Source organism: Danio rerio, chromosome 12 (genome assembly GCF_049306965.1).
Source record: "Danio rerio strain Tuebingen ecotype United States chromosome 12, GRCz12tu, whole genome shotgun sequence".
NCBI classification, from domain to species: domain Eukaryota; kingdom Metazoa; phylum Chordata; class Actinopteri; order Cypriniformes; family Danionidae; genus Danio; species Danio rerio.
Genome location: NC_133187.1, coordinates 41,027,591 through 41,049,385, shown reverse-complemented (window position 1 = coordinate 41,049,385; position 21,795 = coordinate 41,027,591).

Genomic DNA, 21,795 nt, shown 5'->3' with positions numbered 1-21,795 from the left:
AAACGTTTTCGATAATATTTTGATAAAATATTTGATGCTTTCCACAATTACCAGATTAATTATGACTTTAAATGTTTTTTTGAAGGAAATTTCACATTTAATACGCAATTGATTTGCAGTTAATTAGATTAATTAATCCCCATATTGTGTTATCCATTAGATTGAAGTTGTAATTGCTTGTCAGACTAAAAACATGATAAATATTACATTAACATTACAGCATGTAAATAAATAAATATAGCCTCAGCAGCAAACTGAAATAAAACAAGTTTACAATGAACCACTTAAACTGAAATACTATCTAAAAATAGATTTAATAACTGACAAAACCACATAAACTGAAAACATTCTTGAATCTATAGTTATATTCAATAACTGTTATAATTTCAATATTAAATATTTATAGATTTTTTTTAAATTAATATTTTTATCCTGACTGAATGAATAAGGCCAAAAAATGTTACATTTAAATAAAACTCAAAATATTTTTTGTAAATATATATTAGCTACAAAAAAATAAAAAATAAATAAAAAATAAATATTATGTTTTATATGCATTTATAAAAAGATTACTGTATATAATAGTAGGGTTGCACGATATGTTGGCGGCCATATCGTTATCGGCCGATAAATGCTATTTTTAAGATTATCGTTATTGATCCGATGTCTAAATTAGGCGGATATCTTTAAGCCGATAAATTACGTATATGTACAGAACTGCCTGCCTCGCGCATGCGTGGGCGGATCTTTTTCAGACTTGTCCAGTGCACTATAACAGAGCTCTCCTCACATTGTTTATTCCTTCAAAGTCTGTCATTTCTTCATATGGTATTGCTGTGCATTAATATCTCAGTAAGTAACTATATTCCTTATCATTGTAGAAGTGTTTGATTGAGTGTCATTGTGTATTTTGATTTAAATCACCTCAGAAAAAAATATTACGTGTAAACATAACAGGGGAGATGCACACTTGCTAAACAACAACTTGTTGGGTTGTTTGAAATCTAATATGATTATTTGTTATCATCAACGTGTTGCTTGCCATGTGTTGTTGATGTAAGATTGTATTCAGTTTGAACGGTATATTTATAATAATTATAACTAGCACGCCTCACACTATCACCGCACGCACGCACGCACGCACGCACACACACACACACACACACACACACACACACACACACACACACACACACACACCTGACCTGACAGCTTTCACAGTAGCACAGGGGAGAGGTGCGCCAGACACTTAATCCAGTATAATGGCTCTTAACTCGCCGCACATTCTGTCTTTATATTATGCTCTGTGTTTGCCATATAGTCATGCTCAATGCTCAGCTGTTCTATCAAAATCTGACTCCGAGGGCAAATCTGCGCCCGCAGTTGAGGGAAACTCTCAGCGGTTTATCATAAACTTTTCATCGATCATTTTTCCAGCAATTGACAGCAAAAACGAACACAGAAGCGTTGTCTGATTGACAAGCTTCAGCTACATGTGTTCAAAAGAATCTAAAATGCCCAATAGGATGAATCTATGCCGCATTTTCTAAAATAATACAATCTGTATTTAGCCTTTTTGCTTGTACGGTGGCCTTGAACTGTCAAAACACCTCTAAAAAAGGCTTTTTCGGACATTACATATTTGTACATGTGTACTAAAGCTGCACGATTCTGGCTAAAATGAGAATCGCATTGTTTTGTTTAAAATAAAGTTCACGATTCCCTCATGATTCTATAGATGTAAAATAAAGCTTAAGACATTATTATTTTTTTCTCAAACATATGGTAAAACTACAAAATTAATATTATGTGTAGGTCTACTGGTTTCTACAAATAATTATATTCTACTATCATAATTCTGATGTTGAATTAGGTTTGTGATATAGGCCTATGCTTGCAATCTGTCATTAACAACATTAGACCATATAACTCACTGGTAAAATCAACATTATATAGGCTAGAGTAGTTATACTGACACTGTAAACATTTATTTTCATGCACAACTGTGTGTTCGCTATGAAAGAAAAAAAACAGATCAAATGCTTGTCGCAGTCATAACTCTAAAATGTAATATGATTATTTAAATGATATGCTCTGCTTTCGGTTTCATTTTCACTGCTAAGTGCTGTTCATTCTTTGCGCGCGGCTCTCAAACGACAAAAATGACATTTTTTAGGTGAATTATTAGGGGTGTCAAAATTAATTGTTTCTTCGGTGCACCGTGATGCAGACGCGGACAATTCGGTATCGATTCAGTAATAACCATAACCGGTTATTATGTCGTGACGTCATTATTTATCTCCTATGCGCTCTGTCGCGAGGGAGGTGAGCGCCGTTATTTACAACACTCAGCCAACTCAGGGCCGGCCCGTGGCATAGGCACCATAGGCAAATGCTTAGGGCGCTGTATATCCAGTGCAGCGGCAGAAATGAGCACGCTTCAGTTGGTTTTGTTTTCGATTTTCCTGACACACATTCAGTTATAGACGGCAATAACTCAAAAAACGCTTACCCTAAAAAGATCTAAAGTGTGTTTCCCACAGAAAGACAAAGCTGGTTATGTTTCACAGCTGTCTTTCTTTTTTTCGCTCGACATTACGAGCACTGCTCCGTTTAAGCCCTCGCAGTCTGCGTTTACTTTAGCCGGCAGAGCTTGCGCTGAGAGGAGCTCTCTGTAAGGGACCGTCGGAAAAGTGCTTATTTTTTTCGTTTTTTTTTTTCGTTTTTCTGCTCCGCTCAACGCGAGCTCTTCCTGTTGCAAGGGCTTAAGTGTGTTTGTTTGTGTGTGTGTGTGCGTGTGTGTGTTTGTTTGTTTGATGCTGTCTATGTTTGTGAATGTGTTTGAATGAGAGGCAGTGTGTTGCTGTGTGTCTGTGTGTTTATACAGACAGCATGTTATAGCCTCCCCCCTGAAATATAACACTATATATGGAAAGCATCGTCAATGCACCGTGATGCACCGAGATATCGAATTGAACCGAATCGATGGCATGATAATCGTAACCGAACCGAACCGTGAGACCAGTATAGGTTCATACCTCTATGAATTATACCTTGTAACTACAGTATGTGACTCTTTTAACATCAATTGGAGGTGTCCATGTTGCTGAGCAACGTGTGTGAAACAATGAAAAGACTTGTGCAGCTGCCTTTGCTTCTCTCCGGAACTTGAAAATATGATTGGCAGAATCGTAGAAATGCTGGATTGAGATCATCTAGGGGGTCGAATCGAGATTGCGACCTTTGTGCAGCTCTAATGTGTACATTACTGTAACATGTTTATTCAAGAACATTTAAGCTGGTTTCATTCCTCAGCTCTTTTATTTTCATTTTATTTAAAATATATTTAACTTGCTTGTTGATAAAATAAAATTTTGCTATTTAACCAATTTTTTTTTTATGCAACAGTAAAGTTGCATGTTAATTTGCTATGAGCAAAAGGAAATAATTTATTTTTTGCACCTTGCAATTTTGAAATTATAGCTTTTTTGCTTTGAGTATAGACTGTTCAGTTCATAAGAGCGGTTCAATCTTTTATGTAGATTGCTGTATAAAAATATAACATTTTGAAATATTTATCATTATCGGCCTCTATATATCGGCTATCGGCCGCCAAGTCTAAAGAGTTATCGGTTATAGATATCGGCCAAAAAATCCATATCCGTGCATTCCTATATGATAGTTTCCCCCAACATATAAAATTGGATGTACTAATTTATATGCAGTAAGTTATTATTTTCTTAGTGAAAAATGACCTGCAAAACAAGTCAAACATACATAATGTACATTTTTGAGGCTGAAAAAATATGAAACTGCAGTGTACATTTAAGTAGCTGTGTCCAGATCAAGTCTGTGAGAAGAAAGCGGTCCCCTAAGCTTGGTTTCAGTCATTATAAAACAACCACGAGCCCTAAAGAGCTCGAGCCTGATCCCAGAGACCTCTTAAACCAGCGACCCTCCATATGCTCCACACACACGCAGTTTCATAAAGCTCAAAACATCTGATTTCACCTCAGAGTAAATCCAGTGCTCATTCCCATTTCCACAACCCCCTCGGAGCAATTCACAGTCCGAGAAGCATCTGTTGAGTTCACCCGAAAAAACTCCCCCAGCCGCCAACAAAGATGGAGGGTGCGCTTTAGGGCCTATCGCCATGCCAACCAGGGCTTTCCAAGGATAAGCTCAGCATCTGGACCGGTCTGTGATCAGTCATAAGCTTATATTGCTCTGAAGCCAACAATTCCCTCTGTTAGAGCAGCAGAAGTCTTAAAGCACAACAGCTCGCTCACTAAGGAACGGAAGTAATTACAGCTAAATAAGGCACTGCTATTATAAGAATGGGGTGATGAATCACTACAGAATTTTTCTTACTTTCTTTTTTAATCACGTAAAACTAGGATTTTTACCTGTGCATAATAATTCTTTGTTAATTGCTGCCTATAGAAGAAGTTAACAGGTTTTATTTATAATGATGATATACTTTCTGTAAAAAAGGTTGTAATTTTAAGTGGTAAAATCTGTAAAATGCTACAGTATAAATGTGTAGTCTGGTTAACAATAAGTTTCCTAATACTGAACACCACCTGACAAAAGTCTTATCATCTATCCAAAAAACAATAAATAATAACTTGACTTCTAGTTGATCATTTAGTATCAGAAAAGACTTATATGAAAAGCAAAGGCCTCTAGATTATGCTTATTTCGCTAAAATAAAATATGATCTTGCCTTCATTTTAATTATTTCATTAGGACAGTAAGGTCTGACTTTGCTCAGACAAAAGTCTCGTCACTTAACAGAAATAATGTTCAGTATAGAATATAAAGTCATGGTGCAGTGGAAAAGGAATTATTATTGTGTATGAATCCTACGAGCCTGGAGGACTGCATCCATACATCTATACAAAAGCTTATTAATAAAGTCATCTGGATTAGCAAAGAAAGCGTTCTTGCAGGACTCCCAGAGTTCATCAAGATTCTTTGGATTAATCTCTAATGCCTTCTCCATCTTACCCCAGATATGCTCAATAATATTCTGGTCTGGTGACTGGGCTGGCCAATCCTGGAGCACCATGACCTTCTTGCTTTCAGGAACTGTGATGTGGAGGCTGAAGTATGAGAAGCGCTATCCTGCTGAAGAATATGTCCCCTCCTGTGGTTTGTAATGTAAAGGGCAGCACAAGTGATACCTCAGGCTGTTGATGTTGCCATCCACTCTGCAAATCTTTCGCACGCCCCATACTGAATGTAACCCCAAACCATGATTTTTCCTTCACCAAACTTGATTTGTTTCTGTGACAATCTTAGATTCATGTGGGTTCCAATCGGTCTTCTGCAGTTTTTCTGATGATTGGGATGCAGTTGAACTGATGATTAATTGGAAAAATCTACCTTCTGCCACTTTTCCAAATGATCAAGAAGTCAAGTTGTTTGTTGCTCTTACAACTAGGATCAACGATAAGACTTCTGTCAGATAGTTTATGGTGAAAAACCATAAATAAACATTTAGAGAACTCCTTGTAAAATGTTTAATATTTATGATTCTGTTGACTAATATACACAAAATGACATGTTTACATTATATTTTATATATACACAAATTCTTATACAACATATTGTTTCAAAAATACTAAATGCCATTAAAATCCCTGTGGTTCACTGCAAGTGTGAAATGAAGGTCACATAATAAAATTTATAACCACAAGTAAACAAAAAGAAAATACACCTGTTAACTGCAAAATACAGAATCTGTTAATTAATATTTTTTACAGCACAAGTGATTCGGTTCTTCACAAATATTATACTACAGTAAAAGTAAATGAATCAGCTATTTAAAAATCATTTGAATGAACGGGTCAATGAATGTCTCACCTCTGCCATCTATTGGTGGTTTTACTGTTTTTTGTTTTTGTTTGTTTGTTTGTTTGTTTGTTTACATCCAAGAGAGCCCTGACCCAGCCAAGCTACAAGCAAAATATATATATATAGCATAAACCAGCTATAGCTAAATATTGTTCAATTATCATTATAAAACAAAAATCTAATAATAATAATAATAATACCACAATATTTTGGGCCAGTATTATACACCCCTATATACATCTCTATTTTCATAAACCGCGGCTTCTCAAAGAAAAGTGTAGCAATAGTCTGACATATGCCTGCCCACTCTTGCCCTGCATGTCTTCTTGCTTGCTTCAATTGTCAGAACAGACAGAACAAAAACCAGAAGCCGTCAGTTTATGACATAATGCAAAGAAAACACGAAAGAGGAGGAGGATGAGAGGGAGCAGGAGAGAAGTAGGACTGCCAGCGAAGAGAAGAGCCGGGTGTATGTGCAGCCTTAATGGGAGAGTCAGGCTAGTGAGCCATGTCACATCAGAGAGCGAGATGGAGATGCAGGGGAACTGCACCTATGTGCTGCAAGCTGGAAAAGAGACAGCTGAGGATGAAGGACAACTTTTCTGTCGCATAAAGACAAGTGAACGATGAGCGCACATGCTCAACTGTGAGTGTCCTGGATCAGGACGTCCAGTTTAGCAATCTTAGTGTTCATACATCAAAGCAGACTCTGGCTAGTTTTGCATGCTTTCTGGAAATCTGAAACACACTCACAAAATGTCAATACAAATTTTTGTCCAAACTGAGATCACATGTTATTATTCTGTAACAATTTACTTACATTATGATTTAAGTTTAATTTTTGAAAACCAAAAAATAAGTACCCTGGGCTACGTCTTCTTGCAGTTTGTGTTTTCACCAATCCACTAGAGAACGCTGTGTATATTTTTTGAATACGAATTTCAAATACATTACTGGGGCACATTTTCACATATGTGTCCTTTCTTGTAAATCCACCAGAGGCCACTGTGTACATTTCTACCGATCTAAACATTGTTCCCATGCATAATATATCAGCTTGATATAGACTGACCCACAAATTGCCTTCCCTAAACCCAACCGATAGCATTTTGAAAGGCAAAATAAAAAGGAAAACCTATCACAGCCATTTGATTACCGTACCATTTTACCGTCCTTCCAACAAAAAACCTCAAATCTGACGCAGTTCACAGTGAGCTATCCAGCAATCCAGTCCAGTAGCAAAAGCTATCCATATGGAGGTAAGCAGTTAGCAGTACCACACCATAGCAGGGTTGGGGCGATTGACGATGTCATCGTCCACGCCGATTTCCCACAGACAACACGATGCTGAGCCAACATCGCTGATGCTCCGATTTGAGCTGGTTTCAGAATTCTTTCATTTTCTTCTTTAGTTGTTTCATTTTTACAAAGAGTTTTATTTAACTTGTTTGTTAATTAAATCCAGTTTTGGTATTTAGCCTATTATTTTTAGACAACAAAGTTGCAAACTAATTTGCTCTGAGAGGTGGCTGTGTCCTCACCTGCAGCTCGCGCTTCAACTTCTGCTGCTGAGACACACACAGAGAGAGAGAGAGAGAAAAAGAGAGAGAGCGCAAGAGAGAAATCGAAATCATTCATTTTTGTCCGAAAGTGTCGGTCAGGTGATGTTGATGTGAACAGCTGAAGCTCTCATATTATTTGTAGTTAATTTATTATTAATGACAGTGTTTAAAAAAAAATACTATTCATTTTATTCAATAATGCACTTAAAACATGCAATAGATCTACATTAATGCGAAACGAGCTATATATCGCCTTTAAAATCGTCATAGGTTTCAGCTCACACAATCTTTTAAAAAAAGGGAAGAGGAATAGGGGTGGAAGAGGGAATTCTTCAATACAAAAAAGACTGAGGTAAGAAACACAGGTTATTTATAGTTAGAGTTAAGAATCGATTGGTGAATCATGTGTTAGCTAATGCAGGACCAGACGTGGTCAATCATAAGCATGTGATCCTCTCGAAATTATTTTATAAATAAACTTCACCTATTTTTTTTTTTTTTTTATTCAGTGACAGCAATAGGTTGTACTACTTAAATATTTATATTAACACTTTTATGTTCTACATTTACTGTAATTTCAACATCTATACTGTGTAAATAAATGTAAAACCTCAAAGTTTGGAGTCAGTACAGTTTAATACAGCAAAATGTTCATTAGAGTTTTCTTTAGATATTCTTAAAGTTATCCTTAAGCATATTAAGCGGCAAAAATATTTTTAACATTGATATAATAGATTCGGATGTCTCCATTTATGAATGAGGATGATACATGTGTTTCTGAGATTGTAATTTGGGATGCATGACAGTTAATTTGTGGCTGCAGTGTTAAAGAGAACTTTATGTATTATCTTTATGATGCAATTCACTGGAATTAAAGCATATGTCTCTCAGACTGCACTGACACCAAAACCTTTTACTATAGTGTATGAAAACAATGTGACTTAAATAACAGAAGCTCCATATTTAATAACCATCACTAACATGATTCATAAATACTGTAAATAATTCTTACTCATCATGATGTCAATGAATGATCCTTTTAAAACATTTTATGTTGCAATAAAAATATGTAGTGTTTTCATAGAACTTTAAATGTTTGCCTTACTGCCAAGATGCTCAATCTCACGGTAGACATCAAATCTAATCTAAGCTAATGAAATCTGGTTTGAATTCCAGTGAAAATAGCAATGTTGTACAGAAAGAGCATCATAAAGATAATGCTTCATAAAGTTCTCTTAACCACTGCAGCCACAAATGAACTGTCATGCATCCCAAACACAATCGCAGAAACATATGTATCATTCTCTATCATAAGCAAAGGCATCATATAAAGTCTGGAAACCACCACATAGATTAACTTCCACCACAGTAAGTTTTATATCAACCTCCTCAGAGGAAACAGCCCTGATTTTCCATCTACAGTATGAATCACAGCCAAGCAAGAGAGATCAAGAGACAGTTCATTCAAAAAAGCATGTATCTGCGACTGGGATGGCTAAATACAGCTTCGCAGGCCATTATTTCACGAATCATTAAAGCATCATTAACTTGGATTCCTGTTTACGACGCTGTGTTTCCTAGATAATTCTGCTCTCTGGAGAAGACAGGTACAGGTAATGTCCTATTGGTCTCTCTGATATTAGTTTCTGCTATTTTAATGAGTTTTGCACAGATCACATTTCCGAGCCGGCGATATCAATGTATGCCAAAATCATTTAAATCAAACATGCCACAAAGTCAGCATTTCATTACGGGGAAAATGCAGAGAGAAAATCCACACAGACACATGAATGAATAGCCAGGCCAAAAGTAATCAGCAAATGTCTGTACGTGTCTGTGTCGTGTGTGTGTGTGTGTGTCTACATTTGTGACTTCTCCTGCACGTTCTTCCAGCATTTAATTATCATTCATAAATCAGCTTCTTTGGTGAGGGACAAACATTTAGAAAGGGCGTCTTCATAGTGCATCTCTGAATACTTGAAGTAAACAACAAAAGAAAAAGATGAACTCGAAGCTGAACTTTTTTTGTGTGTGTGTTTGTGTGTGTTCATTATCTGTGTTAACAACTCGGTAACATCGTATGTTAAAATATCCCAAGCTCTAGTGAGTTGCAGGCTAACAGGCTTTTTGTAGAATCGCAGACGCTTGTTATTAATCTTTCTCTCCCCCTTCTCTTTCTCTCTCTCATGGCTGGTTAATGGCCCTTGTCCTCTGTTTGATTAGTTCATCTCTCTGCCCTTTAAATAATAATTCACCCAGTTCAGGCTCTGGCAGGCCCAGTCAAGCTGGATATATAAATATATATGCATGTGTGTGTTCTATACGTTGAATAAATGGAGTAGTTAACAGAGAAAAGACAATTCTGTCAATGTTTATTCATCAAATTCGTCCAAAAACTTACTTTATTTTCATTGATTCATTTTCTTTTCGGCTTAGTCCCTTTATTAATCAAGGGTCCCCACAGCAGAATGAACCGCCAACTTATCCAGCATATGTTTTACACAGCAGATACCCTTCCACACACACACACACACACTACTGACAATTTAGCTTACCCAATTCACCCATAGCGCTAGACTTTGGACTGTGGGGGAAACTGGAGCACCCGGAGGAAACCCATGCGAATGCAGGGAGAACATAAAAAGTTCACACAGAAATGCCAACTGACCCAGCCGAGGCTCGAACCAGCGACCTTCTTGCTGTGAGGCGACAGCTCTAACTACTGCACCACTGCGTCTCCTGTTTCTTCTGTTAAAGACAAAATAAGAAGAAAGCTAAAAGCCTATAACCATTGACTTCCATGGAATAGGAAAAGCAAGTACTAATAGAAATCTATGATAACATTTTTCAGAATATCTTCTAAAGTGTTCAACAGAAGAAAGTCACAAAGGTTTGAAACAAGTTAATGGTGAGTAAATTAATGACAGAATTTTTATTTTGGAGTGAACTGCCCAAAACAAAAAAATATATAGATATAAAAAATTTATAGATTTTTACCAAGGTTGTATTATTTGGGAAAATAATGGCATTGCATTATTTCGTTTGACTGCATTTAAATTGTGATATGAACATAAATTTCACCTGGTTAATTAAATATCTTTACTTGAAAATAACTTTTTAGGCTATATTATAAAGTCTAAAGAGCTTTGTTCAAAAGTACTCAGGGCATTCAAATCCACTTTTGCCATTTTAAAGACAGAAACATACGGTTTGCACCCTGGCGTATGGTCTAACAGGGTTGAGCTTATTGGTTAAAGGTGTGTTTTGAGTATAACGTGCATTAAACAAATCAGAATCTCATCTCCCATTCACTTTAAGAGTCAGTTGCATGCGCCAAGGCACACTTGCAATTTCATGGCGGATTTAGAAAAAACTGAATGCTTCACTAGCAAGAAAACAGTTAAACAGACCTTCTGCAGCGTGAGGAAAAAGAATGAGCCTCCTCCATTTAGCCTGTTAACTTTCTCTTTATTTTACTTTTACTCCTTTACTTTACTCCTTTATTTCCGTTGATAAGGAAACAGTGTTGTACGCACTCCACTGAAGACATCCATTAGCCTACATATTTAATTTTGTTTGTTAAGCACAGATTATATGATAAGATTATATGCATATTTATTTCAAAACTATTTCTAAATTCAGTTCTAATTTCCAGCAAAGGAATAAATGAACAATAACAATAACGAAGTGTGCTCAAAAAAAAAAAAAATGTATTAGTTATATTCAAACAAACATCCTATTCTTATGCCCCACATGGTGATATGGAGCATACATCTCCAAAACCCAACAGATAGATAAATCGAAACTTGTCTTTATTAAAATCAAATATAAATATGCATATAATCTATGTATAAAATAATAATTTTTGTAATATTTTAATGCTTAATTTTTATTTGTATGTTAAGATATTTGAGTATTGCTGTACATCCTGTGTATGTCTTTAAGTGTTTTAACTAGCATAGTCGCATAACTAACGTGCTCACGTGAATTTAGACCAGCTTTTACTTGGTCAACGGCACAGTCTATTTCAGTTTCTTAGAATAGCAACGCGCCAACAATGCGCCTTAACACACCTCCTTTATAGACTGGAACACCCATGAGTTCACAAAGTGGCACAAATGGATTTGCTATTTAAACAACATGGCTCAAAATGTGAAAATTAGGGTTGGGCTGGTCTGAAAATAGCAACAAATTGCCCCAAACACATCTTGCGCCTTACTGTGTGGGATGTATGTTAGGGCCCATAATTTTAGATTGATTTAAATGATTTTGCTAGACAGTGCATCTGCATAAAAATGTTATAAACTAAATCGTAAATAGAAAATTTACTCAATATTTAATAACCTAATGCTCAACCTTTATGAGTTTGTTTTTTCTATTGAAGACAAAAAAAGAAATTTTGAAAAAAGCTGAAGACATGTAACCACTGACTTCCATAGTAGGAAAAGCAAATGAAGAATGAAAATCACAAAGGTTTGAAACAAGTAAACGGTGGTTAAAATTGTGACAATTATCATTTTAGAGTTAACTACCCCATTTAATAACCTCAAAAATGTATTTTAAAATGTATATATTATTACTAGGGCTTCATGATTTTAAAAAAGAATGACATTGCAATGTTTTGTTTTTCTCCACTTACATTGCGAAATGAATACAAATTTCACCTGATTAATTAAATAACTTTACTTGGAAAGAATGTATGATTTTAGATTGATTGAAATGATCTTGTAGAAGTGTGCATCTGCATAAAATATAATAAACTAAATCACAAGCATAGATAAAAACATTTGAAAAAGACGATGTGTACATAAATTTATGGTTTTTTGGGGACTAATACAGATGCAAAAATGTAATAATTAAATGTAATACCAAAACAAAAAAAACAAAAAAATTTATAGTCTTCATTGTATAGATATTAATGTTTGTTTACGTATTTATTGAAAGTTACAAACTTACAAAAAGCTACCATAAACCTACAGAATACACAGTTACAGGCCCTGAAAACACATGCAAAATAATAAACTTTGAGACTGTTAAGGTTCAAATTTGCAGTGAGTCTACAATTGACAAGCATTGCAGACCCTGGGATGTGACTAATGGAGTTCAGTACGATCAATTCTAGATAAAAATTCTAAAATAATATATTGTGCAGCCTTAGTTATTGCCAAAATGGTACATTTTAACTCTCTTTTAAAATGGTGTATCAGTAACAGCCTTTTTGCCTTTGTAATGAAAAACAGCACTATGAAAGTCTGCAAATCGCTTTATTGAAGTAAAGAATGTGATTTTGAAATTCTGACCGATGCCAAGTCAATAATTGGTGTTCTTCAAGGTTATAAAGGTATGTGAATACCCGTTTGCATGAATGGGTTATTTCAATGAGAAAAGAAAAATCATCATTCATTTAAGAAACACCTGGGCTGCTTTTCTTTTGCAATGGAAATAAAAATTCAGAGAAAAAAGGTCAAAAAGCTGTCCCAGGGTGAAAGCTTTTCAAAACTGACACATTTGAACATTATTTATGGCTAAATGGTATATATTAGTACCTTAAAAGGGCATATTAGTAGCTAAATGACACATTTTAGCACATTTTAAATATGTGGCTTTTGTATAATTTTCTGATAATGCAGGGTATAACAGGTTCCAAAAATTTTTTAATTGTTTTGAAAGTATATCTTACATATCCCTACTGTTTTATTGAAAGTACACTACCTGACTAGAGTCTTGTGGCCTATCCAAGTTTTAGGAACAACAAATAATAACTTGATATCTAGTTTATCATTTGATATCAGAAGTGGCTAATATGACAGGCAAATGCCTCTAGATTACACTTATTTTACCAAAATAAATATGATCATGCCTTTTAATTTGTTAAATTTTAATGATATAATTAGTACAGTAAGGTCTGGTATAGGGATGGTATAGATCGAGGATGAAACTGAAGAGTGTGGGGTGGGGGGAGATTGCGGATGAAAGTGAAGAACGGGGGCGGGCCCTTGATAATGTCTCTGGGGTCCCCCTAATTGTATGGGCACTTAGAATCGTCCTACCTCCCCTTTTAGTGCTTAATCCTATTCTGTACACACTTAGTTTAATAATACATGGAGTGAAAACAACTGTATTTTCAATTAAACAACAATTATTATTATTTTATTAAATAAATGCATGCAGTGAACAAACATGATATGCAATGTGAACAGAACTTGACCGAACAACTAAATATTCATGATATATGTCAGCATGTTTCAGAGTTGTTTCTCTCTTCTGTAAATATGGAGTAGGAAATCACAGAAAAAGATGAGTAAGTCTGTTGTCAGATCTTGATAGACAAAAAAAGGCTTAATACGACTGATCTAAAATAAATTTAAATCAAAAAGCTTTATGTTTAGAAATAAGCTACATACCTGACCCTGCCTAATCAATTAACTCTGAATACAAATACTTTGGCCATCACATGATATTTTAATCCCAAATGCACTTGTTATAATACAACTGCTTATAATTAGTGGACATGACAACACTTAAATTGCATGCTCTGCAAAGCCTTCCACACACAAACAAAACATGCACCTCTATCATTCATTCATTTAGGGAAAATATGCAAACTCCACACAGAAACGCCAACTGACCCAGCGACCTTCTTGCTGTGAGGAGAACGTGCTACCCACTGCATCGCCCCATGCACCTCTGTCGATTATGGGAAAATAAGTAATCATAACTTTAGTCTTTATTCACTGTAATATTACTTTGATCAGAAATACTGGACAGCAGATGCTTGCAGAACAGTATAAGGTTGCCACACCATTAGTAATCATCAAAAGACATACTGAATTTCGTGTCTGCAGGGAATGATCTTTTAGGGAATTCACTTCAGAAATATTACAGTGTGAAGCTCAAGAAATACTACTCTTAAAGGTCTCTTACATTTTTAGTGGGAATACGTTTCTTTATTCTATCTTTTGAAAGTTGTTGAAAGTATAATGTCAAATAATAATCAATATAGTCAAATTAATGTATCTAATTGTAAAGAATTTAATATGCACTACTCTACCTGACAAAAGTTCTGTTGACGATCCCAGTTGTAAGAGCAACAAATAATAACTTGACTTCTAGTTGATCATTTGGAAAAGTGTCAGAAAGTCGACTTCTTTCTGATGAATCATCTGTTGAACTGCATCACAATTATCACAAATACTGCACAAGACCTATTGGAACCCGCATGGACCCAAGATTCTCACAGAAATCAGTCAAGTTTGGTAAACAAAAAAATCATGATTTGGGGTTACATTCAGTGTGGGGGCGTGCAAGAAATCAGCAGAATGGATGGCAACATCATCAGCCTAAGGTATCTAGACATTTGTGTTGCTTATTACATTACAAACCACAGGGGATGGCAAATTCTTCAGCAGGATAGCACTCCTTTTCATACTCCAGCCTCCACATCAAAGTTCCTGAAAGCAAAAAAGGTCAAGGTGCTCCAGGATTGGCCAGTTCCGCCACCAGACATGAACTTTATTGAGCATGTCTGGGGTAAGATGAAAGATGAGGCATTTAAGATGAATCCAAAGAATCATGATGAACTGGGAGTCCTGCGAGAACGCTTTCTTTGCCATTCCAGATGAATTCATTAATAAGTCATTTGAGTCATTGCAGAGATGTATGGATGCAGTCCTCCAGGCTCATAGGATTCATACACAATAATAATTATTTTTCCACTGCACCATGACTTTATATTCTATAATGGACATTATTTATGTTAAGTGACAAGACTTTTGTCAAAGCAAAGTCAGATGTTACTGTCCTAAAGAAGTAATGAAAAATCAAGGCATAATCATATTGTATTTTGGTAAAATAAGCATAATCTAGAGGCATTTGCCTTTCATATAAGCCACTTCTGAAAACAATTGATCAACTAGAAGTCAAGTTATTATTTGTTGATCCTAAAACTTGGATTACCGACAACACTTTTTTGGAATGGAAAAATATATATATATATATATATATATATACATATATATATATATATATATATATATATATATATATATATATATATATATATATATATATATATATATATATATATATATATATATATATATATATATATTTTTTTTTTTTTTTTTTTTTTTCATTATTTAAAAACTAGCATCCAAGTCTTAAAGAGATCTGTGAAAATCTGTGATAATTTCCTCACCATTTAACTTGTTCAAAACCTGTTTGAGTTTATTCCTTCAGTTGATCACAAAAAAATTGTTAAAAAGAGCTGGTTTAATCATTTAACCATGATTAACTGTCATGGTTTTTGTTTTTACTAGAAGTCAGTGATTACAGGTTTCCAGCTTTGTTCAAAATATCTTATTTTGTGTTCAACAGAATAAACAAACTCAAACATATTTAGAATCATTTGAGGGTGAGTAAACAGTGAGTACATTTTCATTTTTTGGGTCAACTATGCCTTTAAAAAGAAAATGAGTCATATAGACATTAGTAGTACATCATAGTCACATTCACTTTTATTATATGGAAAAGAGCAGCATGAACATCCTGCCTTGCATCTCATTTTTGTGGTCTGCCTTTTTTCATTGGGATTTTCACTGTTCCTTTGAAGCACTGACAATGTGAACAAATTCATAAGAGGACGCAGGATGCATGAATTTACTGTAATTACATGCTATTCGAATGCTTTGGCGAGCGTTTGAGCATCAGTGTGCCAGAAAGCAAACGTTGGGCTCGCTGGCACCCTACAACACGTGATTCTGTGTGAAAAGAACAACATAGGCTCTCATTTTCCTAATGGAGTGAGGTGCACCTCGCATTTTAAAAATGCAAAAATCATAATGCATTATAAATGAAAGTGTTTCATCTTTATAGTTAGCTAATTAGGACGCATTACTCAAAGTAATGGAACCACAGATGGAATAATATCTGCTGCTGAAAAATGTATGCGAGTGAAGGTGTGGTCTCGGATAATAATTCATGTTAGAGTACAACAAACCTTGAAACGTGAAGGAAGTGAAGTCTCAGACAAATCATCATGACCCTTTTATATCCCACAGACTTGTGTCATTGCAGACAAAGGAGCTGCATCACAGGGTGGATCTTTTGAATAACACTGTTCACAAATCAATTTCAATTTCATCCCCAGCTTGACGAGGTGAGATGCATATCGATCATGTTAGACAAACATGATTCTTTCAGTGGCAGAAACACACACACACTTACACAATGCACCATTAAGATACAAATGTCTGCTCTGCAGAGAACTGAGAAAATTATGCTGATACAAATGTAACGCTGTGCCTCAAAGCGACTCCAGGCTCAGGACACAAAGGTTTGCATGCAGTGCCATCTAATGCTCATTGTTCAGAACGCAGTATACAGACATACTGCAGACATATTGGGGGCTAAGTGTTTCTTTACAAAAAAAAACAAAACATTTTAATCAGTAAGAAACCACACAGATTTGAGCCCCTGGACACAATTACTTATTCTTGCACCAACATGTGTGTGAACAAAAAATAAAGAGACAGAAAAAAAGAAAAGGCTTCTGTACCTCACTGTGCTATGGGTCTATAGCAGGGGTTTCCAAACTTTTCAGCCTGCAACCCCCAAAATTACAATGCCAGTGACTCATGACCCCCAATATCCTCTGAGTTGGTTATAAATATAAAAACCTTACACACCCGTGCACATATACCAATAGGCCCATGTCTATTCATCATTTAATTTTAAAGAACGCCACTAGTATGTGTCAAAAAGGTGTCAGAAAGTTTAATGTAGTGCCTTAAAATCAATGTGCCTTTAATATTACATAATCACTCCAGGGATCGCAAAGAAATGGAGGCTGATGGCTTTTTATTTGCATGTTGTTGTTTTTTTTTAATGTAACTAGTGACTACATTTTTATTTATTTTTTTCATTTTGTAGGTAAAGGTTAAAATATGGTCATTTTAATAGTTTAATAAAATGAATTAGATTTTTGGAAATCACCAAGCAAACCCCTGTAATTGTCTCGTGACCCCCCGGGGAACCACTGATCTATAGGAAAGCTCAGTCATGATTGTATTATGCAATCAAAAACCCAAACATAAAAACTATAAATGTTCTTAAAATCATTGTTTCTCAACTGGAGAGTCGCATTTTCAGAGGGTCTCAGAGTGTGTAGTTAAAAAAAAAACAACAAAAGTTGAATTTTTAACTTGATTTGACTTTTATTTTGAAATGCGTGCATGACAACCCTACCGTTTGACATGTAAAATTTCATTTAATAATAGCAACAAATATGTCGAAGCGCAAGTACGACCCTGAATATGTAAAGTATGGATTTACATATATTGACGACAAAAAATACTTAAAACCTCAGTGTGTCTTAAGTAGCGAGATGCTCTCACAAGAGAGCACTAAACCTTCTGAATTAAAATGACATTTAGAAACCAGACAACATGTTTTATTAACAGTTCAGTTTAGTTCATGATAACTGAACCTTTCCTTAACCTAACAACTGTTTACAGTATTTGTCTTTTTTACTTTGTAATATTTTTATAATGTGATACATTTTGTTAGATGATAGCAATAAAATATAGTCTATTTGTAAGTCTTTGTGATTTTATTATGATTTATCTGTCACTACTTGTGTATGTTAACAAATAAGTACAAATAAATTATAATTCCTAAAATTGTATTAAAGTTCCTAAAAATTTGGGTTGCGGCATGATGACCATGTAAAAATGTGAATCCCATGGCCAAACCAGTTGAGAACCCCTGCTTTAAATGTTGCTCCCAATAGTGCAGTTATTTGAATTAAAGTGAATGCTGCTACTATCCCAACCTTAGGGTGCTTTCACACCTAGACTTTTGTTTCTGAACCTGTGTCTCGTTTGCCCAGTTAGCGCGGTTCGTTTGGCATATTTGAATCCAGCAATTGTGCTCGTATCTGAGACAAATCAATCAGTCCGAGATCGCCTGAATAAGGTGGTCTCAGCTCGATTAAAACAAACTCTGGAGCAGATCGATTGTAGTGAGAAAGCAAAACGATCTGAGCCCGCCTATATCACAGTGAATTATGGATATGTAATAGGCATTTATGGCTTTATGAAGTGAAAATTATGAGTATGGCAGGATGTCATTCCTACAGATAAATGTGCGTTTCATGTTAAATATGAAAATGAAAGCATGCTAAACTATTACCGAGAGCTGTTTATCTGTTAGGAACATTGACCGAACCGCAGTCTAGCCAAGGGCTCTGTATAAGAGAATCTTCCCTCTGATTTATATCTGGTGACGACGGCATAAATTAAAATAAGGACGCATGACCACTGAGCGAGACTCTGGTAAATAAACCGTGAAACTCTGACCAATGTAAGGAAAGATGACTCACACCTGACTTGTTTTAGCTCTTTTGGTCTAATTAGATATGTTGCCGTCTGAAAGCGAACTGCACCAAGAACAAAGAGCAACAATGAACCAATTTGAATCCTTGTTTCGGAACAAATGAATCGATTCACTAGTATGAAAGCATCCTTAGTTTAACAAAAAAATGTAAAAAAAATATTGGACCAGGACTAATCTCTGCTGAAAAAATGAATTAATAAATAAATTCTGTGAAGTACTGTAGGTTTCAAACCTTGTTTATCTATATTTTTCTGGTCAGGACCAATATATGAGCAGAACCTGCTTAAACCAGCATCAAAACATACCCTGCCAGCAAAGGAAAAGCAAGTTCCGATAAATGACCAGCAAATTGGAGAACATTACAACATTTAAATCATTGTATATTATTTATAAACAAACTGTAAAAATGTTTGCTAAAAAGACAAGGAGCTATCATTATTGGAGCTGTACTGAACTACATAAATTACTAGCATTTGACAATTTCTTAGTTTATGCTGATGTGTGTTTAATGTACAAAATATTTAATGATCTTACACCACTACCTCTCAAACGATTTGTGACTGTCTGCAAGGACAAAATAAGACAGAATAGGTCATCAGTTAGAGGTGATTGTTCAGTTAAAATCAAGAGAACTGTTTTTGGACAATCAGTTTTTTTCAGTCAGAGCAGCAGAAAGATAAAAAATAAAATACCAGGAAATATCATAGAGAGAACCACTGTAATGTTTTTAAACTGTCCTTAAAGTTTGGCTTAAAGAAAATCAAATATACCACCACTGGTTTTATTTTATTGACTGTGATGTATTGTACTGTAACAATGTAACATATTGTACTATTTTTTTATATACATTATTAAACTTGTTACTTCCTGCCTAAGGACTACAGATGTAAATTGGCTTCATACAGTAGCTAACTCTGGCAGAACATGGCATGTTGTACGTTGTCCTTGAATAAATAAATAAAATAAAAAAGTAAGACTTTAAACCATCAAACCAGCATCAAATCCTACCTTACCAGCATATGTTGTTTTGTTTTTTTCAGCAGATGAACTTTGGTACAGCTTGACTAAAATATGAACACAACATGGACCAACGATTTCAACACAAAGTAAAATCTGGACATGATGTCACAAGACGTGATCAAAAAAAGAACACAATGTTAACCCATTTGTTTTTGTTTTTTTTTTCAATGTCGTATTTCCATCTCCTGTTTGTAATAAAATTATTCCTGGTTCCTATTTGACCTCTTTACACGTTTTATAATGTTTTCACGAACTGCTAAAAATACCATCACATGTTGCATATATAAGGAGCTCATATAGCTCAACATGGTATATTTGTTTGGAAGTAAATTTGGTTAAAAAAAATAATAAATAAAATAAAAAAACCTAAAGAAAAGTGCAGTTCATGATTTTATGATTTTTATTTCCACCATAAAAAGGATAATAATCCTTTATTAATAATAATTAAAATATAATTAAATAATCAATAATTGTCTCTTTCCTGATACGAAAAGAAAGTAAAAATAAGAGTACCAAACTACTACCTAATTTAAAGATTCAAATTGGTTTAATCGATTCACTGAAAAATAATAATTACAAATTATCACAGAATCGAGCAACTCCTGTCCGACAGTCAACAAAAAGCACATATAGATTAAGTTTGTTTTACATTGGCACATTCGTTCAGTGACAGTTTCATACATTGTTTACTTTGAATATTCAGACTGAAATTACATGTAAGTAGGACTTCAAAACAATATTAGCACTATTTAATTGTCTGTGAACATTGTTGTTCTTGGTTGTTGGCTGCTAATATGATTCCACTATTTAGAATATGCAATTGATACTTTTCTGAGAATATATTAATAATGAGAAAGACTGAATGTGTGAATATAAAACCAATTTTAGCTAAGTGTTTAGATTGTAGGCTATAAGTAGAATATAGCCCACATCAACTACTGATTTGTATGGCCTACAACAGTAAGTCCTATTTACTGTATTTAAAATAACTAAATTAATAAAAATAAAGAGCAAAAATGGAAGCAGAGGCCCTTGTTTACTCATACCGAGGCAAAGATCCCAGCGGAGAGAGAATAATGAGCATCTTACCAGTACAGTTGTCCAGCATGTGTCAATCACTGAGACATTTGTCAACTCTCTCGAAGAGTAAGGTCTACTGCAAAATGTCGATTGTAAACTTAAATCTTGCTTCGAATCAGTACTGTTCAAACTTTGCAAAGTGACGTGAAACAGTGTGCATAAGCTAGTTTTATACTATAGACAATGCCGCTTTACTGCATTTTAAGGGGAAATACAAAACAAACAAGTACTTTCTTAACTATCACAGTGAGTTAGTTCATCGTACATAAAAACATCACAGTGAGTGCATCGTGTTTTCAAACGCGTGAGGAAAAACACATCGTTATTGTATTTATTCGAAGAACCACAAGGTGGAGCACATCCCCTTCTTGCTGAAAACATCAAATTGTGTTTCCATGTAGAAACATCGTCTTTGTCAAATAGTGTAATTAATCAATTAGATTGCTTAATATAAATAATAATGAATATGACAAAATTATTTGACTCAAATAGTATAAAGAGAACCAAATACCCCAATAACAAAATATTTTTTTTCTTTACACACACAACACTCAAACAACATACATGCATACAGACAAATATATCGATTAAATAAATTACTTATATATATATATATATATATATATATATATATATATATATATATATATATATATATGTATGTGTATATATATAAATGTATGTGTATATATATATGTATATATATATATATATATATATATATATATATATATATATATATATATATATATATATATATATATATATATATATATATGCAACATGTTACAATTTACTCCAAATCTACATGAAAATAGCAAGAAATGTCAGAAACTATAATGTGATTTAATACAGATCCTCAATTGAACTTCTTTGCTTA